The following is a 27014-nucleotide window of genomic DNA, read 5'->3' as shown; positions in this document are numbered from 1 at the left end:
CACCGGCTGGTCGCGGCCGGCTTCCTCTGGCGGGGGCACCGGGATATCGGGGGCCACGGTGCGGAGGGGGATGATGAGTTGTGGAGGCTGGCTACGCAGGGCCTCCGCCGTCCTCTATGCGGCCGCGGCCTCCGCCTAAGCCTTGGTCGCCGCGTCGGCCTGCGCCTCAGCTGACTCTGTCATCATCTCCTGAGCCGCCTTGGCGGCAGCCGCCCTCTGCTCCTCCGCCTCCCGCTCCTCCCGCGCCGCTCGCGCGTTCCTCTCTGTCGTCGCTTGGAGCTCGGCACGGGGGTCTACGCAGCGGGAGCTTGCAGATCATCCCGCCCCTCCGACAATGGAGGCGGCTGTAGTCTGCTCAAGATAGAGCGGAGCCCTGGTTGGTAAGACAAGAAAAGGCTTAGAAGAATGCCGACTGAAGAGAAGAAAGAAAGTTGTGCGAGAATTAACACTTACGCCGAAACTGCCTGCGGCTGCTTCACCACCTTGCGGAAGCGGGCCGCCTTCGCGACCGCCTCGTCCCACTTGGTCACCGCCGCGGAGCCCTTGGCCTTCTTCGGCCGACTGCCGAAGATAGTCGGCGCCGCCCGGCGTTTCTGTGCGCCGCCCCGTGCAGCCGGCCCGGCAGAAGAGCCCGCGCCTTGATGGTCGGATGCCGGCTGGCGGCGCGGAATAGGTTCGGCCTCGTCATCATCCGGCCAGTCCTCGAAGCCGGCGGTGATCCCAGAGCCGCCGGCCTCGCCAGCTCCCCCTACAGCGTCGTCGTCTAAGGCGGCCGCCCCCAAGTCGGGGTCATCAAAGACGTCCGCCGCACGGTCGGGAGCAAACTCGCGTTCCGCCCCCGCGGTTCCGGCCGATGGATAAAGGAGGGGGTTCTGATTAAAAACAAGCTGACTGGTCAGAAGCCGGCCAGAGAGAACTCAGTAACAAGAGAAGAGGAAAAGAAGGAAGGCTTACCACGGGCGGGGGGTTGTTGCGATAATATGGCTCTTTGCCGTACCGCCACTCCTCGGTGAGCTTGCAGTTGGCGATGTAGTTCACCATGTAAGATACCTCGTCGTGAGGCATCTCCTTGGTGCTTAGCCGGCTTGGGTAGAAGTGGCCGATCATCTGGCAAATCAGATGAGGGCATCCTTGGAGCGGGAGCACCCGAGGCTCCACGAAGGCAGCTATCAGATCGGGCCCGGTCAGGCCCTCCGACTGGATCGGCACCCAAAGCCGGGCGACGGTGCCAGCCCCAGCCAGCGTCAGCGACCTGGCCCGGTAGGACCACGAGGGCTGCCTCCCAGCTGGCGGGACGGCTACATAAGCCGGCAGGCCGGCTACATAAGCCGGCAGGTTGACATAGTCGCCCTGCGGAGCGACATTCTTCACATAGAAGTAAGATTTCTGCCAGAGCTTCACCGACTGGATCAGCGCGATGGGCGGAAACGGGTTGTCAGCCGTCGATCTCCGCACGACGATGAAGGCGCCGCATGGAGCCGGCACGCCCGCAACGACCGTGCCGAGCTTGGACTGGAAGAACTCCCCCCAAAGTTTGAGGGTGGGGGGACACCGAGGAAGCCTTCGCACAGAGTTACGAAGGCCGACAGCAGCACCACCATGTTTGGGGTGAGGTGGTGCGGCTGGAGATGGTAGAACTCGAGAAACAAGAGGAAGAAGCTACTCGCGGGAAGGCCGACGCCGCTCAGGCAGTGCAAGCGGAAGATTACCCGCTCGCCCTCCTCCGGCGCCGGTGAGATCTCCCTCTCCGGCGTGAGATGGACCCGCATGTAGTCCTTGCTCGGCAACCGCCGCGTCTTGTGGAGGAAGTCGATGTGGTCCTCATGGACGTTGGAGCCTTCCGAGGAGCTCGACATTGGAGCCATGAGGACCGTAAGGCGACGGGGAAAGCGCGGCGACGGAGAGCGCACAATTCGGCGGCAGCAAGACTGCGGTGCGCCAAGAAAAATGGCGGAGCGGTGGCGCGATGGAGAGCCATTGTAGCGACAGAGAGGAAGAAGAAGAAGGGAATGGCAGAGCGAGGGCGAGCATGCGAGCGACTACCGCTCCCCCTCCTCCCCCTGCTTATAGCCCCACGCGGCGAAGCCGAGGAGGCAAGGCGTGGGGGGCATGAGATTAACTGTGCCCACTCCCCCATGTCCCGCGATTATTGCACCTTTATGGCGAGTGGAAACTGCCATCAGAAGACGTGCGGTCAGTTCGGGCCGCAAAAGGTCTGCGCCCGGGCCGAGGTGTAGAAGTGGCGGGCCCCGATCTGCAGCAGCGTCCCGTCACGCGCGTGGGCTAGCAGGCCCTTCCAGCCGAAGGGTGCCACATGGCGCGCCGGCGGCGGGCGGCCAGCCCGCAGCCTGGCTAGCGCGCCAGTTGGTTCCCACCTTCAGACTTCGAAGAAACTTCGCCGAGAAGGCATGCATAAGTGAAGCCGGCTCCTAGCTGCCGGCTCTTCGGGATAGGAAGCTGATTGAGCTTTTCATTCCCCTCTCAGCCACGAAGCACAACCAGCTTTGGGGACTACTGTCGGAGTAAATGACCACGGGTAGCCTAGCCGGCTCCCCCTGACTCTTGAAGAAATAATAGGCCGACCAAGCCTTCAAGCGCCCAAGACACGGGGCCGCCTTCCCCCGGCCGGCTACCCCACAAGCCGACTACCAGAAGGCGACCCAGTCCTAGAATCCTCATAAAGAAAACCGCGGGAGGGATGACTCTAAGAAGCTGGCCACGACATGACCGACTCCAAGAAGCCGGCCCCCGACAGGCGGCTAAGATTGTGCCCTCAAAGTTTGCACCCATGTAATGGAGAAGGGACGGGGCGTGGCAACACTGAAACCTGCCGCCCCCAAATCCCAGAGTACGCATGGCTACAGTACGCTGTACGGGAGAGCCATGACCCGTCCGGCGTGGCACTGTTGCCATGCTGACCATGACATCACCCACGATAGTTTGTCAGTACGGCCCGCAGGCGGCGGGCCCCTTCAGTCAGAGAGACACCCGAAGGCGGCCACGCTTCCCCTAGTCGGCCAAGGGCGTAACCGGCTCTCCCCAGCCGGCACGCTCCCTCCCTCAAAGAGTGTGCGCCATTAAGGAGACAAGATGAGGTAAGGCTACAGTGAGAGGCCGCAAGGCGGTGGCACTGTAGCCATGCTTACCTCGACAAAGCCCTCGTCATCAAGAGTGAGGCAACAGTAACCAGCCCCCGACAAGACCAAGCGCTGGGGCCTACCTGTGAACCAGGAGGCCGGCAGCCGGCAGGACCCACTAGTCGGTGGAGAAACCGGCGAGCGTAGACACTGACAGCTGGGCCCGCGCTAGCCGGATTACCATTGTACCCCTGGGGGGTAGGCCTATATAAACCCCCCAGGGCACCCATGCAAAGAGTTGGACTTTGATAGTTTTAGAAACAACTTTGAGAGGAGAAGAGAGTTAGCCTTGCCCTTCTTCCTCCTCTCGCCAAACAGCTCAAGGAACCACTTGTAGCTACTTGTTGATCTAGTGATCATGCGGAGACCCCGCACAGCAGGACTAGGGGTGTTATCTCCACGAGAGCCCCGAACCTGGGTAAGATTCGCCGGCGTGCATGTCTTCACCTTATCCTGTTTCCAGGCACCGGCGATGTCTTATTTGCTCCCACAATGATAAGCCACCCGTTGGCATATGTCGCACCTACCACCCAACAGCGACAAAGGATAAACCCCCGAAGAAGCAATCTAGGCACCGGCGTCATAGATGCCGCTCCATACCCCGTCATAGCAAAAATAATGATACCGACATGAGAGATGACAATAGCATGGATGGTGCCGAAGACGAAAACAATCCCGCCGAGCCAGGCGTCAAGCAGGACAGGCAGGAAGATGGGCAAACCAGCCCTAAGGAACATGCAACAGATGGGGAATCAGAGGATGATAATTACATGCCTATCTCTGAAGACGAGCTGAGCCTCGGCAATGACAAATTCATCGTGCCTGAGGATCCCATCGAGCTGGAGCGCTTTAAGCGCCCGCTTATGGCCACTGCAAAAAGCCTGAAGAAAAAGCAGCAACAGCTTCAAGCTGATCAAGATCTACTAACTGAAAGATGGACCGAGGTTCTGGCTGCCGAGGAATACGGACTCGAGCGCCTTACAAAGAGTTACCCAAAGCGCAGGTTGCTACCTCAACTCGAGGAGGAGGTGTTAAAGCCCACACTACCAGCGCATGATGCGGCTGACCGGCCACCCCGTGGCCGAGACAAAGCAGCGTGCAAGCCCGAAGTCTAGACCACACCCCGTCGCCAAACAAGCAAAAATGCGCAGGCCGGGGGCTACACGAAGGACCCGCGAGACGTATTGGAAAACAAAGCAGGATAGTCAAGATCAATCTACGGATCGCGGGGGCGGGCCACAATGCACGATGATGATCGTCACACCGGATACACTAAACAAAAATCCGGCCGGGCCGAATACTACAGACCAGACTCATTCAAACTGCGTTGTGATGTAGCCCGGCATAGAGGCGCCGCACACCCCCTATGCTTCACTAACTAAGTAATGGATCATGAATTCCCAGAAGGGTTTAAACCTGTAAACATTGAATCATATGATGGTACCACAGACCTCGCAGTATGGATTGAAGATTTTCTCCTACACATTCACATGGCCCGTGGAGATGATCTACATGCCATCAAGTATCTCCCACTAAACCTCAAGGGAAAAGCTCGGCATTGGCTGAATAGCTTGCCGGCAAACTCCATCGGTAGCTGGGAGAACCTGGAGGATGCATTCCTCGACAACTTCCAAGGCACTTATGTGCGACCTCGGATGCTGATGACTTAAGTCACATAACAAACAGCCCGGAGAGTCAGCCAGGAAATTCTGGACTTGGTTCCTAACTAAAAAGAACCAAATTGTCGATTGTCCGGATGCCGAAGCCTTAGCAGCTTTCAAACATAACATCTGTGACAAATGGCTGGCCCGACACCTTGGTCAAGAAAAGCCAAAGTCCATGGTAGCCCATACGACACTCATGCCCTGCTTTTGCGCGGGCGAGGACAGCTGGCTGGCTCGCAACAACATCACACCAAAAAACTCTGGCAACTCAGACGCCAGAGACAGCAACGGCGAGCCACGACGCAATAGACACAAGCGTCGAAACATTGGCGACAACGCCGAAGATACGGCAGTCAAAGCCGGATTCAGAGGCTCGAAACCCGGTCAGCGGAAAAAGCCATTCAAAAGAAACAATCCGGGCTCATCCAGTTTGGACCGCATACTCGATCGCTCATGTCAAATTCACGGCACCCCCGATAAACCAGCCAACCATACCAACAGGGAATGTTGGGTATTTAGACAGGCCGGCAAGTTGAATGCCGAATACAAGGACAAAGGGCTGCATAGTGATGACGATGAGGAGCCCCGTCCACCGAACACAGGAGGACAGAAGAAATTCCCTCCCCAGGTGAAAACGGTGAATATGATATACGCAACCCATATTTCCAAGACGGAACGGAAGCATGCACTACGGGACGTCTATGCGATGGAGCCAGTCGCCCCAAAGTTCAAACAATGGTCTTCCTGTCCGATCACCTTCGATCGCAGGGACCATCCTACCTGTATCCGTCATGGCAGTTCGGCCGCATTGGTCCTCGACCCAATCATTGACGGAATCCACCTTACACGAGTCCTCATGGACGGTGGCAGCAGCCTGAACCTGCTTTATCAGGATACAGTGCGCAAAATGGGCATCGATCCCTCAAGGATCAAACCAACCAAAACCACCTTTAAAGGTGTAATACCAGGTGTAGAGGTCTGTTCATTTGTATGGGCTCAATCACATTGGAAGTAGTTTTTGGATCTCCGGACAACTTCCAAAGCGAGGAGTTAATCTCCGATATCGTCCCCTTTCGTAGTGGTTATCATGCCCTACTAGGACGAACCGCATTCGCTCGATTCAATGCGGTACCGCACTATGCATACCTCAAGCTCAAGATGCCAGGACCTCACGGGGTTATAACAATTAATGGAAACACAGAGCGCTCCCTCCGTACGGAGGAGCACACTGCGGCCCTAGTGGTAGAAGTACAAAGCAGCCTTCTTAGTCAAACCGCCAATTCGGCGATGAAGAACCCAGACACCGTCAAGCGAGTCCGGAGTACCCTGTAGCAGGATCATCCGGCACGTCCAGAGCTAGATTAGCAATTTCGGACTCCATCCTAGCCCCAGCCAAGCGGCAAAATTTGTGTCGCGCGTACATAATTACGCATTAAAAATACCATGGGCACAGGCGGAGGCACAACCATGACGCGGTCCACAATGTGGCTCAACCGCCATGGGACCCATATTCCTTCATCATTTTCTTTCTTTCAGAACCCAATTTGCTGGAAGCCCTTTCAGATAGCCGGATCGTCGGACTCATCAAGGAGGGAAAACCCAAGGAGGTAAGAAGCTTCGACGTACAAGGGAATACCCAGGTGGTCTCTGTTAATAATCACTATACCTGTTTTATATGCCCACACGTAGCTTACCCTTGGTTAGGACATGTTAAATAGTCCTATTTTGATTATCACACTACTTGTATACATACACTTCGATGTATCATTTGAATAACAGTGGAAGAAACATACAGCATCAACTTATTATTGCATTTTCTTCATATTTTTCCTTATACTGTTAATTTACTACAAATCGCATCCGTACACTTTGGTACGTTCAGTTCGCCAGGGGCTTCAATGTACCCCATAACACGGCAAGAAAAGTCCAAACACTTTCGACTGTGCGGCACCCCGAACTTATAGCACTATATGCATCAGCTCCGAATCATGTCTTGGTCAATAGCTGGGTTTGCCCGGCTCCCTTGTTTTGGTGTCTTACGTTCCACTATATCGGCTAAGGTAGCGCAGGGAGAACTACTGCGATTGTGTCCCGGTTCTTCCGGACGAGCACCTCAGTAGAGAAAGCCGAAAACTGACTGTCATGATGCGGAGAGAGCTGGTCGTTGTTCGAGAGGTCTCAAATCCTTAAATATTTTTTCCGCTTCGGGCGAGGAATCGGCCTTGTCCGATTTAGGCGTGCATAGCGCCCCAACTTCGACCTTCCGAATACTAGGGGCTTCGTCAAAATTTGAAATTGTGGACTTCTATGGCTAAGTGAGAGTGATAAAGCTGTATAGTCTGATTTCCTTGTTCGCGGCACTAAACACCTCCTTAAAGGACCAAAAATATGGATTAAGAGTGTTTAGATTTATCCCGAACACCCCGGTACTAGCTACATGGGGGCGGAAGCCGACGACTGGCCAACTCTCAGATTTTATAAACAGCCGCACAGAAGGTAATATTTTAAATTAACCAGCATTACATAAACGCACATGAACTTGTTTTCATATTACACGATGGCATGAATACATTTCACTCAAATATTACATCCTTAGCACACTCATCCGCCACAAGGCAGGCACCCTTCAGGACACCCTCATAGTACTTCTCAGGGTAACGATGCTCCTTGTCCTTTGGCGGCCCCTCCTTCACCAGCTTTTCGGTGTCCATCTTCACCCAGTGCAGTTTTACACGGGCGAGGGCCCTGCGCGCACCTTCAATGCAGACGGACCGCTTAATGACTTCAAGCCACGGACAGGCATGCACCATCAGCTTTACAAGGCAGAAGTAGCTGCCGGGCAGGGGTTCCCCAGGCCACAGCCGGACTATAAAGTCCTTCATGGCCAGTTCGTCCGCCTTGTGTAGCTCGACCAGCTGCTTCAGCTGGTCGCTCAAGGGCATCGGATGTTCGGCCCCAATATACTGGGACAAGAACAGCTTGTCCATCGAGCTCCCCTCTTCCACAGAGTAGAACTCCGCAGCATCCGGTATGCTACGCGGCAGATCGGCGAACACTCCTGGAGAGCTCCGAATTCGGGTAAGTAAAAGGAAAATTTCCTTCACATGCTTGCTTTGCATAATGAATGCCTTACCCGCCGCTATCTTCTTGGCCTCCTAGATCTCCTGGAGGGCCTTTTGGGCTTCGGCCTTGGCGTCTTGCGTGCTTTGGAGGGCCTTCGCAAGTTTGGACTCTCGCGTCTTGGAGTCACGCTCCAGTGACTCGCATTTCTTGACGAAGTCCTGGAGCTCTTGCTGGACCTCATTTACCCGAGCATCTTGCTTCTCGCGCTCGGTGCACTGCTTGGCCGCCCTATCTTCGGCCTCGGACAGCGCTTTCTTCAGGGCCGCCACTTCGATCGTGGCCCCTATTAAAATTCACGTTGCTTCTATTAGCATCATAAATTTTCCTCCATATTATACATGAACGGGGTATAACTTACCCTTGTTCTCCTCGAGCTGCCTCTTCACGAGGCCGAGCTCTTCCTTGGCCCGCCCGAGGTTCTGCTTCAGTCCGGAGACCTCAGCAGTGTGGGCGGCAGCGGCCAGCAGTGATGCCTGCTTATTCACATACACATAACATGATTAGACTCCTGCGGACATTTTTTATCCTCTATTCGGCCTTTCCTTCGGAACACCAAACAAAGCATCAGGGGCTACTATCTATGCTATGATATTTTCTCATAAGGTGATTACATACCTCAAAGCCTATTAGGAGGCTGGCGCATGCTTCGGTCAACCCGCTTTTGGCGGACCGAACCTTCTCAATCACCATACTCATAAGAGTACGGTGCTCTTCGTCAATGGAAGCACCGTGAAGCGCTTCCAGCAAATTGAACGATGCCTCTGGTTGGATAGAGGTCATCATAACAGGTGGCTCACCCTCCTTAGCGAGGGGCTGCCTACCTAAACCTGGAACCATTTGAGGTTCCGGTGCAGTGTCCGGCCGGGAGCCGGACTTGCTGCGGCCCCCGTGGTCAAGATCCATGGTGGTCTTTCCCCCCATGAGCCCGGCGCCTGGGATTTCGCCTTGCGGCATCTCCAGAATCGTCTCCCCCTACTCCAGTATCCTCTGGGACAACACCTCGGTGTCGTCCACGGGCCGGGGGGATGTGGCCATCGGGAGCGAATAGATGTTCATCTCTGACGGACTCAAAGACCCATCCAAGGAGGATGCGCCTATATGGGCTTTGGATGGACTATATGATAACATGTTAGAAAGCAAATAAAGTGAAGCATACTGGAAGATAGTATCCGAATACTTACGACTTTTGCCCGGGGCTTGTCCCTGGGCAGCCACTCCTCGTCGCTGTAGGCGGCGGTGGTGGATTGGTCCGGAGGGAGGGTTCTTCCCTTCTTGGACCCTTCGGCCTCCCCGGACGGGGCGGCCTTCCTTTTCTTCTCCTCCCTGGTTGGGGGAGGGACTTCCTCTTCCTCCTCCTCGTTTTTGTTGGAGGAGGGCACCTCGGCGTCTTCGGACGATGTGTCCGACACAGCCTTGCGTTGGGGACCTTTCCTGGTCCCCATGGCCTTCTTCTTGGCCTTCTTCTCCGGCACCTTGTAAGGCGCCGGAACCAGCATCTTCATCAGGAGAGCGGTTGCTAGATCTTCAGGTAGCGGAGCCGGACAGTTGATCCGCTCCGCCGTCGCCACATATTCCTGTTAAATAAGGACGGTGGCTTAGACTCCCCCCCCCCAAATATACTGGGAAAATCTCATCTTGAAAGATGGAAGGCCTACCGGATTGGCAGGGCGCTTTGCGCTGAGTCCACGGTCTTCGGTAAGGGGAGGAGGGACTTCGGACGCCTTGAACAGCCCCTTCCAGACATCTTTGTGTGTCATGCCGAAGAGCTCCTGCAGCATCTGGTGTTTGGCCGAATCGAACTCCCATATATTGAATGCCCTTCTTTGACACGGGAGGATCCGGCGGAAGAGCATGACCTGGACCACGTTAACGAGCTTGATCTACTTGCCCATCATATTCTTGATGCAGTTCACGAGTCCGGTCAGCTCCGCAGGGGCACCCTAGGCCAAGCCTTTCTTTTCCCATGAGGTGAGACGCATGGGGATGCCGGATCAAAATTCGGGGACCGTCGCCCAGTTGGCGTCGCGCGGCTCGGTGATGTAGAATCACCCCGATTGCCACCCCTTCACGGTCTCCATGAAGGAGCCTTTGAGCCAGGTGACATTGGGCATCCTGCCCACCATGGTGCCTCCGCACTCCACTTGCTCACCACCCACTATCTTCGGCTTCATGTTGAAGATCTTTAGCCACAGGCCAAAGTGGGGCTGGATGTGGAGGAAGGCCTCGCACACGATGATAAATGCCGAGATGTTGAGGACGAAATTTGGGGCCAGATCATGAAAATCTAGCCCGTAGTAGAACATGAGCCCGCAGACAAACGGGTGGAGGGGAAATCCCAGTCCGCGGACGAAGTGGGGGAGAAATACAACCCTCTCGTGGGGTTCCGGAGTGGGGATGATCTGCCCTTCGTCCGGGAGCCGATGTGCGTTGTCTGCGGCCCAGTATCCGGCCTCCCGAAGCTTCGTAATGTCCTCCTCCGTAACAGAGGAGGCCATCCACTTACCTCCAGCTCCGGACATGATTGGAATGCTTTGACGGAGAAGGTGAGAACTTGGGCGCTGGAGCCCGAGAGTGCGAGAGCGGATGAGCAATGGAGGAAGAAAGCGTGGGTGAAAAGGGGGAATCCTTATCTCTTTATAAAGGCGGTAAAAACATGTGCCTCCCCTCTTGCCTGTTAAAATTGCTTATTCCCCAAGCGCCATGGTTGATGGCGCGGTTGGGTTACCCATGCCCGTATTGATGAGAATCCCACGATAACGGGACATGATCTCTGCTTCGACAAGACGTGCTGATAAAACTGCCTCGCGATATGCGCGGCGGAAGGTTGTGAGAAACGGTTCGAATAATGACCGGGTCATGGTGTGATGTCACGCTACGAAAAGTTGTCAGCAGATTTGATTTCTGGAATACTATTCTCTCTATGGTGGTATGTGGAATTTATTTTGCAGAGCCGGACATGATACTCGTGTTCAAAATATTCTATCGAGTATTCGGAGGAGGAACCCGCCTTGCAATGCCGAAGACAATCTGAGCGCCGGATGTCGGCGTCCTAGGAACAGGGGTCCCAAGACTTGCCTGTCTGCGGCCTGCGGTGTGGCTCAAGCAATGGCCCAGTCCATCCCATCTTCATCGACTCAAGCTCAAGACCCTCGCGAGGGACCAAGCCTCATGGGGCAGACGACAGGAAAGCATCCTCAGGAGTAGCCTCACCAGGCTGGCTCGCGAGGAGGCGGAGATATCAAGGCAGGGGTACCTTGTGAGGTGCCCGTGATGCAAGCCATGATGATCGAGGCCAGGCGGGCGCCACGCGGGCGCCGGCCTATGCAGTGTCCTTGTTTCCCCTTTGGTACAAAGGGAGCAAGCACAGGCCAAGGCCTCAGGAAAAGGCTACCATTTCGGTGCAACAAGACCAAGACCAGTGGAACAGTAGGAAGGAGGTCACCGTGGATCCAAGGACGGCGTCATCGTCAGAGTCTTTGACAGGCGAGGACTGACTTTAGTCAGGATAAGTGTACTAGATGTTCCCCTTCAAAATGGCCAATTGTTGGCGCCCTTCCCGGTCAATATTTGGGAAGAGGACCAGGGCCTCTTACTCTATATATAGGGCTAGCCACCATAGTATAGAGGCATATCGAATCGACCCCTCCGAAGGGACAACACCACCACAAGAACACCCCTCACGACGCTGTTCTTCCCTTGTACTGTTCATCATTAGCCCCAGAGGCAATCCACCACACCACAAACTAGAGTAGGGTATTACACCACAACGGTGGCATGAACTAGTATAAACCTGGCGTCTCTTGTGTTGTTTATCATGTAGCCTAGATCCTTTGCAAGGCGACGAGACGCGAGTTGGTAGAGGAGAGATCTTCGCGCGCACCCCAGTGTTCGAACCTCAAGGGTCTACCGGAACCCACAATCCGACATTTGGCGCGGCAGGTAGGGGTGTGCAGGAATCGTGTCTTCCGCCGTCTTGCATTTCGTCGTCCGGCGCATCCATGTCTGACGCTCGTCGAGCCTGTGCCGAGCGCCGGGCTGCTCTCGCGGCTCACGTCGCCCAAACAGCCCCCGTCGGCAGGCCTCCCCGACGTTCCCCATCGCCTGCCGTCCATGCCGCCACTAGCCCGGCGGAGAACAAGCAGCAGGCGTCATTGCTGCATCCCTCGGTGCGGCGGGAAGGCCGCACCGCTACCCCGTCGCTGACTCCAGCAGGCTCATCGTCGCATGCTCGTCGCGCTTCCGCGGACGCGCACGCGGCGTTGCTCCTGGCACGTGAGCTCCTGCACTACCGCCCCGTCGACGATCTCTACGACGAGTGGCTTGCCTGCATCACCGAGCTCGTCAGCGCCGCAGGGGGCTCCCTTGCGTCGTCCCTCTCGCTGCATCGCCCTCCGCCCTGTGTGGGCAACGCAGCTCCGGAGGCGCCTCCGCCGCCTCCCCCTCAAGAAGGCACCCCGGCCCCAAGGCGCGCAGCCCCTGGACGGGACCCGCCGAGTCCAGCGCCTGCGCAGCAAGAAAAGAGCTGCCAAGAGATCCCTCACCCTCAAGAAGCTGCTCGTGTGCTCCTAGCACCGGCACGTCATGACCGCGCTCCTGCTCCAGCGCGCCAAGACCCCGCACTGCTCCTGGCGGCAGTGCATGGAGACCTCCAAGATCAAGCCCTTCGTCATCAAAGGCCTCCTGTGGCCACCGCAGGCTGTCGTGCCTTCACCGCCGAGCTGTGCAGCGTGGCCTGGCCGGGCAAGTTCAAGCCAGATCTGCCTCCACGCTACGATGACACTGCTGACCCCGCGGAGTTCCTCCAGCTCTACGAGTTGGGCATCGAGGCGGCCAATGGGGATGAAAAGGTCATCGCGAACTGGTTTACCATGGCGCTCAAGGATGGCGCCCATACATGGCTCCTCAACCTGCCTCACAGCACGATCTCCTCTTGGTACGAGATGTGCACTCGCTTCATCAACAACTTCCAGGGCACTCGTGACCGGCCCCCGGCCATGAGTGACTTGCGCCACATCAAGCAACAGCCAGGGGAGACCCTACAAAAGTACATCCAACGCTTCAACAACGCCCGCCTCAAGATCCCCAGGGTGACTGAGGAGGCCATCATCTCAGCTTTCTCTGATGGCGTTCGAGACATCAAGATGAAGGAAGAGCTAGTAATCCACGAGGACCTATGCACCTCTCTGGAGTTGTTCAACTTGGCAACCAAGTGCGCCAGGGCCGAGGAAGGACGCCTCTCCCTCCTCGAGCTTCCAGCTGCTGATCCGGAAGAGAAGAAGCCCAAGGTCAAGGACGTGAAGCGCAAAGGAGCTGTTGTGCTCGCAGCTGAGCCAGATACCAAGCGAGGTAGGGATCAGCCGGAGTCGTCCAAGGGCGGCCGGTACTGTGTGTACCACGACCTCCACACCCACAACACCAATGAATGCCAGGAGCTCAGGGTTGTGCGAGATGAACGTATCGGCCGACGTCCCGAGCGTAACAATCGGGGCTATGGCCGAGGAGGAGGAACAGGTGGAGGACGATGGGAAGACCGTGGCCCTCGCCAGGGGTGGCGTGACCGACCTCGCGAGGACCGCTGGCAGGATCAGCCTCGCGAGGGAGGTTGGAGCGATCAGCCTCGCGAGGACCGACCGCAAGACAATACAGGCCTCCCTCCGCTGCCACCACCACCAAGGAGGAATCAAGACCAGCATCAGGACGAGGGGGCTAGGGGCTTCCAGGAGCCGCGCGCAATTGCTTGCATCCTAGGTGGAGCTCAAGCCCCGGCCTCTCAGCGCATCTTCAAGCAGTTTGCTCGCGAGGTGAATGTCGTCCTCCCAAAAACCGAAGCCTCGCGCCCTCTCAGATGGTCCACGTGTGCCATCACGTTCAGTTCAGTGGATCAACTGAACTGCGCAGCAACAGCTGGTGTCCTCCCGATGCTCTGCTCCCCAGTCATCAGCAACGTGCAGGTCACCAAGACCCTCATTGATGGTGGAGCAGGACTCAACGTCCTGTCTGTCGAAACTTTCAACAATCTCCAAGTGTCGTATGACCAGCTTCAGCCAACCAAGCCCTTCTCAGGAGTCATTGACGGTTCTACCACCCCGATAGGGCAGGTCCGCCTCCCTGTCACCTTCGGACAGCGCAAAAACTACCGCACTGAGCTCATCGACTTCGACGTCTCCCACATTCTCCTGCCCTACAACGCCATCCTTGGATTTCTGGCCCTGGCCAAGTTTATGGCAGTGACTCACCATGGTTACAATGTCCTCAAGATGCCAGGAAGCTGTGGAGTCATCATAGTATCCTGCGAGGAGAAGGATGCAGTGTGTTCTCTCGAACGTGCTTTCCAGGCCGCGACAATCGAAGACCCAGATCGCAGGAACGGGGGCCTTCCCGAGGCAGTCCCTAAGAAGAAGAGAACATCACCTGGTCTGAACAATCAAGAGGTAGGCACATCCAGGGGCGCCGTGCCAGGATCCACGCCCGTCCAAGGGGCGCCTCCCTCTATCGCATAGGAAAGCGCACCCGGCGCCCTCCTCGGGATAGGCTCGGGGGCTCTCTCCTAGAGGGCCACCGACTTGGCAAGGTCACGAGGGAGGCGCTCGGGCACCACTTGGAGGCGTGTTTCAAAGCACGTTTCGCTCAGGATGGTGTGAAGCAAGGAGGGCCAAACCCTCAGGAGTTCATCGCAAGAAGCACTTAGGAGCTGCAGGAGTCAAGAACCATGCGCGGCAGCCACCGCTTACCTTCCGCAGCTCCCCATCTAGGCGAGGATGGTGGGCTGCGCGTCTGCATCAACGTACCAGGACTCAGCCGAGCCGCATCTCAAGAGCGCCTCTGGCCTTCGCGTGTGGGACGTTGCGAGGGTCCACCCCACAGCTACGTTCACATGCCTCTTGGTCTGCCGAACACGGTCGCCGCTCATCAACGCCTGCTGAGGAGCATCCTGGAGGCTCAGGAGGTCAGGCATTGCGCAGACCTGGTAGAGATGGAGATGATCCTTGAAGAGCCGCCTTCGCCTCCGGAGCCTCTCGATGCTCTGGGCCCTGGGGGCTCGTGAGGATCGGCTTCCACGCCATGGGTCGTCAGCTACTCCAGCATTCCTTCATCTCCAACAGTATCAGGTGACGCCTTTCAAGTTTCATTTCAGCTGGGAGCGCCCCCAGGGCTGCATCATTCCCAGGCCGCGTGGGTCCGTCCCTGTGGCGTGTATCTCTTTTGTTCATGCCTTTAGGTTACTTTGTTGGGGGCGCCCCTCGAGCTGCATTATCCCCAAGCTACTCGGGCCTAACCCAGTGGCGTGTATCGCTCTCGCACCTGCCTAAGCTAATCTACCCTTCCATACTTAACCTGATTGGCTCGATCGCCCGCTCGATTGACACCAACCTTTGGAGTTGCTCTCCCTGGCACGACGCTTGTGCATGGGTCCGTCCCTACATGTCGACAAACCTGAGTGGCGGAGCTCTGGCCGCGCCAGCCCCGCAAGGTGCTACCTCACCAAGCCCTCAATGCCCTCGTCACTCTCCCAGAGCAACCGGTGGCTGGCTGGCGATTGTGATGGCAACTCTCGTTTTCTCGTGATGAGTTTATAGGGTCTCTCTAAGGGACAGCGTCGGGCGAGGCCTCCGCGGCCTCTCTTCCTCTCTCACCCGCGTGAACTGCTTGTGCGTTAAAGGGGGGCGCCTGAGCATCGCGACTCATGGGCTCTTACTGGCCCTCCAGCCCTCACCGCCTGGCCTTGTCCACGGCATCGCGACCTGGCATACCAGCGACGGCTGAGCCCTCTTGAGGGACGGGACCCGAGGACGTAGAGCGCGAAGGGGAGTGCGGTGGAGAAGGAGGGGGCTCGCGAAGGCCTCACCAGGCAACCTCCCAGCTGCTGACGCGCGGGCCAGGCGCAACGCCGAGAAATGGCTTCAAGCTCCTGAGATAAGTCACTCCCCGGAACTGCTAGCTAACGCAACACCAACTTTGTACCTAATGCGGCCCTATGCTAGCGACGTTGCGCTCCTTTCTCACCGAGCGGCGGCTGCTTGAGCGCTAAAGGGGACCTCTCGAGCATCTGCCTCAGGGGTCTTACTGGACCTCGGGCCGCTCACCTCCTGGCCTTGACCACGGCATTGCGACCTGGCATACCAGCGACGGCTGAAGCCTGCCTGGGGACCGGGACCTGTCGGTGCAGAGCACCAGGCCCTCGCGAGGTCAGAAAGGAAGGACCAAGCTGAGATAGGACGAGCATCTCACACTACTTCGCGATGCGGATCGCATTAACAAAAGAGACTACAGACGCTTTACAAACCCCCGCGAGGTATGTTCTTGGTTCCTCGCAGGGAGCAAAAGACGCAAATCCTAAGGAGCCCTAACTATAGGAACCAAAGTGGCAGATGCCATCATCAACAGTGGGCCACGAGGGGCCGGCACCAACCTCATCCAGGTCGGCCGCGCCGACCGCCAGGAGCACCGGCACTGCCTCAGGTACGGCGCGAGCTCGGCAGATCATAGCTATCGTCGCTCGTCTCCGGAGTCAGGAGAAGTTCGGGGGAGTCGCTGGACCCTCCAGCCCGGCCGCTGCTGCCTGAGGAGCTGCTGGGAAGGCGGGTGGCAGGCCTGGCCCTCGCCTCTCCAGAGCTCCGGCCGCTGCCTCTGGGACAGCACTCCAGCCGGTGTCCTTCCTCGTCGAAGACCTTGAAGAACATCAGGGAGGCTCCATCGTACTCCAGATGGATCACGAGGGTGCCCTCCATTCGGTAGACCCTGGCGATCTCGCCCTAGCCTCGGGTCATGAAGACCTTGCCAGGCGCGACAACTTCGACCTTCGCTTCTATGCGGGGGTGCGGCAGTCGGCGTGCTGCATCCAAAGCTCCCGAGGCCCCCTTGGCGGTAGCTCGAAGGCAAAGGAAGCAGCAAGGCGAATCCAGGAGCTCGGAGGCATGGCGGCATGAAGCACGAACTCGCGGGAGGAGTTCGTGGCATGGACTCCAGGAGGAACGACGCGCACCGCCGTGATCCATCGGCGACGCCGGCGACGCCGGCGGCGCCTCCTGGCAGCCTCTTCCCCAGGGCCCTCAGTGTGGGCGTACAAGGGCAGTGGATATCCAGTAGGAGGCCGCTCGTACCAAGGCCTCGATGCCTCCTGCCGAGCACCCTCGTCTCGGTGGCAGGGGACCGGCCGCTTCTTCAGTGGAAGTGGGACGGGCCCCTCTTGGGGGGCCTTCCTTTTCTCTTCGGCCAAGAACTGGCGGATCAGCGCCATTATCGTCGAGTCCAACGAGGAGCGAAGAAGGAGAGGCGTAGTAAAGAAAGATGGACTGGAAGGGCTCGCGCCGTTCCGTACTTATAGCCGAAGGAGGCCAACCACCGGCCTCCATGATCACAGGTAATCATGACCCGTTTTAGCATGCAGGGACTTGTCTTGTCAGACAGTTGTCAAGATGTCATGGGGAAGCGGAGACGACCACGTCCAATCAACCGTTGCGCGGCGCCCAAGGCCGTAGGCTGTTGGGGCCCGTGGCGCTTCGCACTTGCCCCTTCGCTTCTCTGCTAAGCCAAGTCCGGGCGCACCTTGGGCCCGGGAGCTACTGTCGGCGTCCTGGGAACGGGGGTCCCCAGACTTGCCTGCCTACGGCCTGCGGCGTGGCTCAAGCAATGGCCCAGTGCGGCCCATCTTGATCAACTCAAGCTCAAGACCCTCGCGAGGGACCAAGCCTCGCGGGGTGGATGACAGGAAATCATCCTCAGGAGTAGCCTCGTTAGGCAGGCTCGCGAGGAGGCGAAGAGATCAAGGCAGGGGTACCTCGTGAGCTGCCCGTGATGCAAGCCATGATGATCGAGGCCAGGCGGGCGTCAGGTGGGCGCCGGCCTGTGCAGTGTCCTTGTTTCCCCTTTCGTTCCAAGGGAGCAAGCACAGGCCAAGGCCTCAGGCAAAGGCTACCATTTCGGTGCAACAAGACCAAGACCAGCGGAACGGCAGGAAGGAGGCCACCGTGGAGCCCAGGATGGCGTCATCGTTAGAGTCTTTGACAGGCGAGGACCGACTTTAGTCAGGATAAGTGTAGTAGATATTCCCCTTCAAAATGGCCAATTGTTGGCGCCCTTCCCGCTCAATATTTGGGAAGAGGACCAGGGCCTCTTACTCTATATATAGGGCTAGCCACCATAGTATAGAGGCATCTCAAATCGACCCCTCCGGAGGGACAACACCACCACAAGAACACCCCTCGCGAGGTTGTTCTTCCCTTGTACTGTTCATCATCAGCCCCAGAGGAAATCCACCACACCACAAACTAGAGTAGGGTATTACACCACAACGGTGGCCCGAACTAGTATAAACCTGGCGTCTCTTGTGTTGTTTATCATGTAGCCTAGATCCTTTGCGAGGCGACGAGACGCGAGTTGGTAGAGGAGAGATCTTCGCACGCACCCCAGTGTCTGAATCTCAAGGGTCTGCCGGAACCCACAATCCGACACCGGACTCATCGTCATTGAAGCCTGGTTCAAGTGCTATTGAGGGAGTCCTGGATTAGGGGGTATCTGGATAGCCGGACTATATACTTTGGCCGGCCTGTTGGACTTTGAAGATACAAGATTGAAGACTTCGTCCCGTGTCTGGATGGGACTCTCCTTTGCGTGGAAGGCAAGCTTGGCGATTCGGATGTGTAGATCTCCTTCTCTGTAACCGACTCTGTGTAACCCTAGCCCCCTCCGGTGTCTATATAAACCGGAGGGTTTATTCCGTAGGACAAGAACAATCATAATCATAGGCTAGCTTCTAGGGTTTAGCCTCTACGATCTCGTGGTAGATCAACTCTTGTAATACTCATATCATCAAGATCAATCAAGCAGGAAGTAGGGTATTACCTCCATCAAGAGGGCCGAACCTGGGTAAACACTGTGTCCCCAGCCTCCTGTTACCATTAGCCTTAGACGCATAGTTCGGGACCACCTACCCGAGATCCGCCGATTTTGACACCGACACCCTCCTCTTGAGCTGTTGCAAGGCGCGTGCCTCTTTTATTTTGTTTTCCTCCTTTTCCTACATCGACAGAGAAGTATGGGGCCCCATGGGGGGCATGCAAAAAACTATGATCCCCTAATTATTGTACTGCATTTATTGTTCATGTGCTGTGTTATGGTGTCGTCATTATGCGTCTGCGCGTAGGAACAACTTAGCTTGGGACGTTTGAAGCAGTTTCTGCCTCGTGAGGTGCCTGCTTCGGGCCTCGCCGGGCCCCTTAAGAGCTGCAAAAATCTGTTGGGAGAATCATTACCGAACCTTGGTCGCGAGGGTTGCCGGCCATGGCCCGCTACTTTGTGTTGCAATGCCCGAGGGGCATGGACTGGGAGGGGTGCTCCTGCTGCAAACTCGAATGAGAGAGCCTCGCGAAAATCAGGAGAGGAAGGACTCACGAGGGCACCCGCGCATCCCCCTCACGAGGTTTGTGAGAGAGAGAACGAGTCAGACGAAGATTCGAAAACAGAAAACAAGGGCAGAAGACGACGGGCAAAAACCGGCAAAGAACACCAGAAGCAACTTTTAATCAAGGTTCAAACAAGGGAGAACAAGCCAACTGCGGAAAGCAAATGAAAAGCCGCATCCGGCACCTAGTCTAGTCTTCGACGTCTTCTCACCAGCGCGGAGCTAAGTGCTGCCACTGGGCGTGGGCGGGAGCCCTCGAGGCCCAAGGGCGGCACTCCGGAGACTCCGGGGCATGTACAGCCCCACTCATTATTACGTGAGAGTGTCAAAAGCGGCGAGCTTCACTGGCACTGGGCCTTCTTCAAAGGCACTGGGCCTTTCTTCGGGCGGCGAGCTTCACAGGCACCGGGCCTTCTTCACAGGCACTGGGACTTTCTTCAGGGGTAAAACTTCTGGAGATGCTGGATGTTCCAGGCATTTGGGATTGGTACCCCCTCCTGAGTCTCCAGGCGCGTGGCGCCAGGCCTGGGAACATGGACAACCTTGAATGGGCCCTCCCACATGGGCGAGAGCTTATGCAGCCCTTCCCTGGAGAGCACCCGCCTGAGTACGAGGTCACCTACCTCGAGAGTCCTTGGGCGGATGTTGCAACAGTGATACCGCCGCAGCGCCTGCTAGTATCTTGCTGCTCGCAATGCGGCTTCACGACGGCGTTCCTCCCCCCCCCCCTCTAGCACGAGGTCCAACCCCCGCATGGCATCCTACTATGCCTCATCAAACGCTAGGACCTGCGCGGAGCGACGCCTAACCTCGTGAGGGAGAACCGCCTCTGCTCCGCAGACGAGGAAGAACGGGGTCTCGCCAGTTGGCTTGGTGGTGGTAGTGCGGATGGACCACAGCACAGACTGGAGCTCGTCGTACCAACCCCTGCCGCAAGCCTCCAGCTTCTTCTTGAAGGTCCTGGTCTTGAGGCCCCTTAGGACCTCCGTGTTGGCGCGTTCGGCCTGGTTGTTACTCCAGGGGTGCGCCACCAAAGCATAGCATATCTGCGTTCCAAGGTTAGCACAATATGTTTTGAAGAGATTGCTGGTGAACTGCGAACCGTTGTCGGTGATGATGCGGTCAGGGACCCCAAACCGACTCACGAGGCCCTTGATGAACTTGACCACAGAACCTGCTGGGATGGTGCGGACGACTTCCACCTCTGCCCACTTGGTGAAATTTTCAATGGCGACGAAGAGGTAACGATAGCCCCCAGGCGCTCGAGGGAATGGGCCCAAGATGTCCAGCCCCCAGACCGCGAACGGCCACGAGAGCGGGATGGTCTGCAGGCCCTGAGCTGGCTGATGGATCTGCTTGGCATGGAATTGGTAGGCTTCGCAGGACTTGACCAGCTCGGTCGCGTCGTTGAGTGCCATAGGCCAGTAGAACCCACTGTGGAACACCTTGCCAACAAGGGTCTGGGATGATGAGTGGTGTCCGCAATCTCCACCGTGTATGTCAGCCAGCAACTCCTTCCCCCGTTCCCTGGAGATGCAACGTAGGGAAACGTCATCGGGCCGCTTCTGGTATAACTCACCGTCTAGGATGCAGTAAGCCGTCGCCTGCCAGGCCACGCATTCCGCGTCTTCCTCTGTCTCTGGCAGCGTCCCTTGCATCAGGTAGTCCTTGAATTCCATGTGCCAGCATCCCACCTGAGGCTCCATCACCAAGAGCAAGCGGGCTCCTAAGGTCGGGCCACAGGCCGGGGCCCCTCTGGCAGGTGGCTGAGGGAGTTCTTCCTGAGGTTGTGTTGTGCTTGAAAGTGATGGTTCCACTGATGGCTTGAAGAGTCGCTCCTCAAAAACGCCGGGTTCCTGAGGCAGCCGCCTGGACACCCTCTTGGCGATGTCATCAACCTCTTGGTTGGTGCCGCAGGGCACATGTTGCAACTCCAGCCCCCTGAACTGCTTCTCCATCCTGCGTACTTCCGCAAGATTTGCCTCCATGTGCTCGTCCCTTGGCTCGTATACCTTGTTGGAGAAGTTGACGAGGAGTTGTGAATCACCCTTAATGATGAGGCGCTTCACTCCCAGTGTTGTTGCAGCTTTCAGGCCTGCTATGAGGCCCTCATATTCTGCTATGTTGTTGGAGACCTTCTCGCCCTGCTGGAAACAGAGTTGTACGTCGTAGAGCTTGTCCTGAGTGGGGGATATAAGCACTACACCAGCCCCCGCGCCCTGCCGCGAGAATGCTCCATCAAACTACATGACCCAGCCATCTGCTGCCTCGCTTCCTGGGGATAGAGACTGATCCTCACCCGCCTTGAGCCCTGGCGCCTCCGTCCATTCTGCCACAAAATCAGCAAGTATGGCTCCCTTGACGACCCTGGTCGTGATGAACTCCAACTAAAATGCCTGCAGCTCGATGTTCCATTCGGCGACCCTTCTAGCGGAGTTGGGGCTCCTGAGTACCCTTTCCAATGGGTAGGCCGAGACGACCTTGATGGGGTGATCTTGAAAGTAGTGTCGTAGTTTACGCGAGGCCACCAAGAGCGCAAGTAAGAGCTCTGGATGCTCGACGAGGGTGGGTGTGCTAACGAGACTTGTGTCCTCCGGAGGCTAAGACACTTCCTGAGACAATGGATCCCCCAGCACCAGGCTGCTTGGCGCGGCCTCTTCAGCCCCGGGGGCGTCTTCCTGCTGAGGTTGGTCTCCGGCGGCCGCGGTTGTAGTCCTCACGAGGCCTTCTTGGTCTTGTGTCTCCGAGGCCACGGCCGGTCGTGACGCGGCCTTAGCTTGGCGTTCCTCCCGAACCGCCACCAGGGCTGCGCTGGCAGTGTAGGGAGTGGCGGCGAGGTAGAGCACCAGTGACTCGAGGGGGCGAGGTACCACCATCACCGGAGGGCTAGTAAGATATTTCTTGAGGTCTTGAAACGCTTGGTCGGCCTCCTATATCCACTCAAATGGGCCTTTCTTCTTCATCAACTTGAAGAACGGCAGGGCACGCTCCCCCAGTTTGGAGATGAAGCGTCCTAACGCAGTCACGCGACCGGCGAGCTTCTGCATTTCTCTGAGGGTTTGCGGTGGACTCATGTATTCGATTGCCTTGACCATCTCTGGGTTGGCCTCGATCCTCCTGTGGGACACGAGGAAGCCCAGTAGCTTACCGGAAGGGACGCCAAACACGCACTTCTCCGGGTTAAGTCGCAGGTCCACTTGGCGGAGGCTCGTGAAGGTTTCCTCCAAATCCTGGATCAAGGTCCTTGCCTCCCGAGATTTCACCACAATGTCATCAACGTAAGCCTCGGCATTTTTCCCGAGATGCCGGCCTAGGGCGATGTGCATCAGTCGTTGGAAGGTTGCGCCCATGTTGCGCAACCCGAATGGCATGCAAGTGTAGAAGTACACTCCACATGGGGTCAGGAAGGCTGTCTTCTCCATGTCTTCCACCGCCATCTTGATTTGGTGATAACCCGAAAACGCATCCAGGAAACATAGGAGGTCACACTCGCCTGTGGAGTCAACAATCTGATCGATGTGGGGGAGCGGGAACGGATCTTGAGGGCAGGCCTTGTTGAGGTTGGTGAAGTCGACGCACATGCGCTCTTTTCCTCCCTTCTTTAGCACGACAACGGGGTTTGCCAGCCATTCGGGGTAGCGAACCTCACGAATAACACTTGTTGCCTCTAGCTTGCGGGTTTCATGGACGATGAATGCCTGCTTCTCGGTGGACTGCCGCCTTGCTTTCTGCTTTACGGGGCGTACATTGGGGCACACATTCAGGTGATGCTCGATAACCTCCCTTGGGACCCCCGCCAGCTGCTTGGGTTCCCACGCGAACACCTCTTTGTTCGAGCGCAAGAACCTCACCAACGCCTCCTCTTGGGCGGGGTCGAGGTTGGCACCTATGGTGAAGGTGGCTCCGAGGACCCGTCTTCCTCACCAGCACCTGCTTGGTCTCCGCCTTGTCCTGAGTGAACAACTGCTTCTTCTTGGTCGGTGCAGCCCCCTTGGCCTTGGAGGTGTCCGTGCCGGCAGGCTGCACCGTCGCGGCGGTCTTGAAGGCGAGCTTGAGCACCAGCAGAGCTTCCTTGGTATCTCTAGCTATGTTGAGGACGCCGCTGCTCCCGGGCATCTTCCTGAGGTTGTAGGCCGGATGGGTCGCTGCCATGAACTGAGCCAAGGCAGGGTATCCGAGGATGGCGTTGTACGGGAGGCCAATGTGGGCGATGTCAAAGTCGACCAGCTCCGTGTGGTAGTTGTCGTGGGTGCCGAAGGTCACAGGAAGGCGAATCTGGCCTAGGGAGCTAGAGGAACCTCCGCTGATGCCCGAGAAGGACTTGCTGGGTCGGAGCCGTTCCAGCGGTACATGGAGGAGGTTGAAGGCCTCCACCGAGAGCATGTTGAGGCCGGCGTTGCCGTCGATGAGGGTTTTGGTGATGGCCACCCGGCAGATGGTGGGTGTGCAGAGCATCGGGAGCGTGCCCGAGCAGGCGATGTTGACGGGGTGGTCGTCCGAGTTGAAGGTCAGGCCGTCCTTGGGTGCCACCCAACTCGGGGGGTCTCCTTGCCGCGCGAGTGCAGCGCCGATCTGGCAAAAGAACGGCTTGGCGTGGTGGTCTGCGGGTGGCGCCTGCGAGCCACCTAGGAGAGCTACGACGACCGGGGGCGCCGGTGCCGCGTAGTCGGCGAGGAAGAGGCCGCGTAGCTCCTCCAAGGAGGCCACGGAAGATGCCGGCAGGTTGAGCAGCAAAGCGCACGGGACACCAGTGAGGGCCATGAGAAGCCAGTTGGCCATGAACTTGTCGTCGCCCCCGGCCTTGAGGACGGCCTCCTCGTACGCTAGCAGGAAAGCCAACGGGTCTGCCACGCCGTCGTAGCGCGGTAGCATCTCTGGCTTGAACTTGTGCGGCCACTGCACCTACCGCCAGGCGGGGGGCATGTTGGGAACGTAGTAATTTCAAAAAAAATCCTACGCACACGCAAGATCATGGTGATGCATAGCAACGAGAGGGGAGAGTTTTATCCACGTACCCTCGTAGAGTGTAAGCGGAAGCATTACCACATCGCGGTTGATGTAGTCATACGTCTTCACGATCCGACCGATCCAAGTACCGAACATACGGCACCTCCGAGTTCAGCACACGTTCAGCTCGATGACGTCCCACGAACTCCGATCCAGCAGAGCTTTGCGGGAGAGTTCCATCAGCACGACAGCGTGATGACGGTGTCGATGATGCTACCGTCGCAGGGCTTCGCCCAAGCACCGCTACGATATTACCGAGGTGGGATATGGTGGAGGGGGGCACCGCACACGACTGGGAGAGATCAACAGATCAACTTGTGTGTTCTAGGGTGCCGCCTGCCCCCGTATATAAACGAGCAAGGGGGGAGGCCGGCCGGCCCCTGTAGGGCGCGCCAGGAGGAGTCCTCCTCCTAGTAGGAGTAGGACTCCCCTTTCCTACACCTACTAGGCGGAGGAAAGGAAGGACGAGAGGGAGAAGGAAGGAGAGGGAGGAAAAGGAGGAAAGAGGGGCCGGCCCCCTAGTCCAATTCGGTTTGGGCTAGGGGGCCGCGCACCCTACCTCCTCTCTTCCACCACTTGGCCCATGAGGCCCATTACATATTCCTCGTATTCCCATAACTCCCCGGTACCTCGAAAAATACCCGAATCACTCGGAACCTTTTCGATGTCCGAATATAGTCGTCCAATATATCGATCTTTATGTCTCGACCATTTCAAGACTCCTCGTCTTTTTCCCGATCTCATCAGCACTCTGAACTACCTTCGGTACATCAAATCACATAAACTCATAAAACCGATCGTCACCAAACTTTAAGCGTGCGGACCCTACGGGTTCGAGAACTATGTAGACATGACCGAGACACGTTTCCGCTCAATAACCAATAGTGTAACCTGGATGCTCATATTGGTTCCCACATATTCTACGAAGATCTTTATCGGTCAAACCGCATAACAACATACGTTGTTCCCTTTGTCATCGGTATGTTATTTGCCCGAGATTCGATTGTCGGTATCTCAATACCTAGTTCAATCTCATTACCAACAAGTCTCTTTACTCGTTATGTAATTCATCATCCCGCAACTAACTCATTAGTCACATTGCTTGCAAGGCTTATAGTGATGTGCATTACCGAGGGGGCCCAGAGATACCTCTCCGACAATCGGAGTGACAAATTCTAATCTCGAAATACGCCAACTCAACAAGTACCTTCGGAGACACCTGTAGAGCACCTTTATAATCACCCAGTTACGTTGTGACGTTTGGTAGCACACAAAATGTTCCTCCGGTAAATAGGAGTTGCATAATCTCATAGTCATAGGAACATGTATAAGTCATGAAGAAAGCAATAGCAACATACTAACCGATCAAGTGCTAAGCTAACGGAATGGGTCAAGTCAATCACATCATTCTCCTAATGATGTGATCCCGTTAATCAAATGACAACTCATGTCTATGGCTAGGAAACATAACCATCTTTGATTCAACGAGCTAGTCAAGTAGAGGCATACTAGTGACACTCTGTTTTGTCTATGTATTCACAAATGTACTAAGTTTCCGGTTAATACAATTCTAGCATAAATAATAAACATTCATCATGAAATAAGGAAATAAATAATAACTTTATTATTGCCTCTAGGGCATATTTCCTTCAGTCTCCCACTTGCACTAGAGTCAATAATCTAGTTCACATCACCATGTGATTTAACACTAATATTCACATCTGCATGTGATTAACACCCATAGTTCACATCGTCATGTGACAAACACCCAAAGGGTTTACTAGAGTCAATAATCTAGTTCACATCGATATGTGATTAACACCCAAAGAGTACTAAGGTGTGATCATGTTTTGCTCGTGAGAGAAGTTTAGTCAACGGGTCTGTCACATTCAGAGCCATATGTATTTTGCAAAATATTCTATGTATACAATGCTCTGCATGGATCTACTCTACTTAATTGCTCCCACTTTCAATATGTATCCAGATTGAGACTTAGAGTCATCTGGATTGGTGTAAAAGCTTGCACCGATGTAACTCTTTATGACGGGCTCTTTTATCACCTCCATAATAAAGAAATATTTCCTTAGTCCTCACTGAGGATATTCTTGACCGCTTTCCAGTGATCTACTCTTAGATCAAAATTGTACTCCCTTGCCAAACTCAGAGCAAGGTATACAATAGGTCTGGTACACAACATACATACTTTATAGAACCTATGACTGAGGCATAGGGAATGACTTTTTCATTCTCTTTTTATTTTCTGCCATAGTCGGGTTTTGAGTCTTACTCAACTTCACACCTTGCAACACAAGCAAGAACTCCTTCTTTGACTGTTCCATTTTGAATTACTTCAAAATCTTATCAAGGTATGTACTCATTGAAAAAATTTATCAAGCGTCTTGATCTATCTCTATAGATCTTGATGCTCAATGTGTAAGCAGCTTCACTGAGGTGTTTCATTGAAAAACTTTTTTTCAAGTATCATTTTATGCTATCCAGAAATTCTATATCATTTCCAATCAACAATATGTCATCCACATATAATATCAGAAATGCTACAGAGCTCCCACTCACTTTCTTGTAAATGCAGGCTTCATCGCAAGTCTGTATAAAACTATATGCTTTGATCAACTCATCAAAGCGTATATTCTAATTTCAAGATACTTGCACCAGTCCATAGAT

The sequence above is a fragment of the Triticum dicoccoides genome, chromosome 7B (assembly GCF_002162155.2).
Source record: "Triticum dicoccoides isolate Atlit2015 ecotype Zavitan chromosome 7B, WEW_v2.0, whole genome shotgun sequence".
NCBI classification, from domain to species: domain Eukaryota; kingdom Viridiplantae; phylum Streptophyta; class Magnoliopsida; order Poales; family Poaceae; genus Triticum; species Triticum dicoccoides.
The sequence above is the reverse complement of the archived record's forward strand: the minus strand, read 5'-3'. Positions refer to the sequence as shown.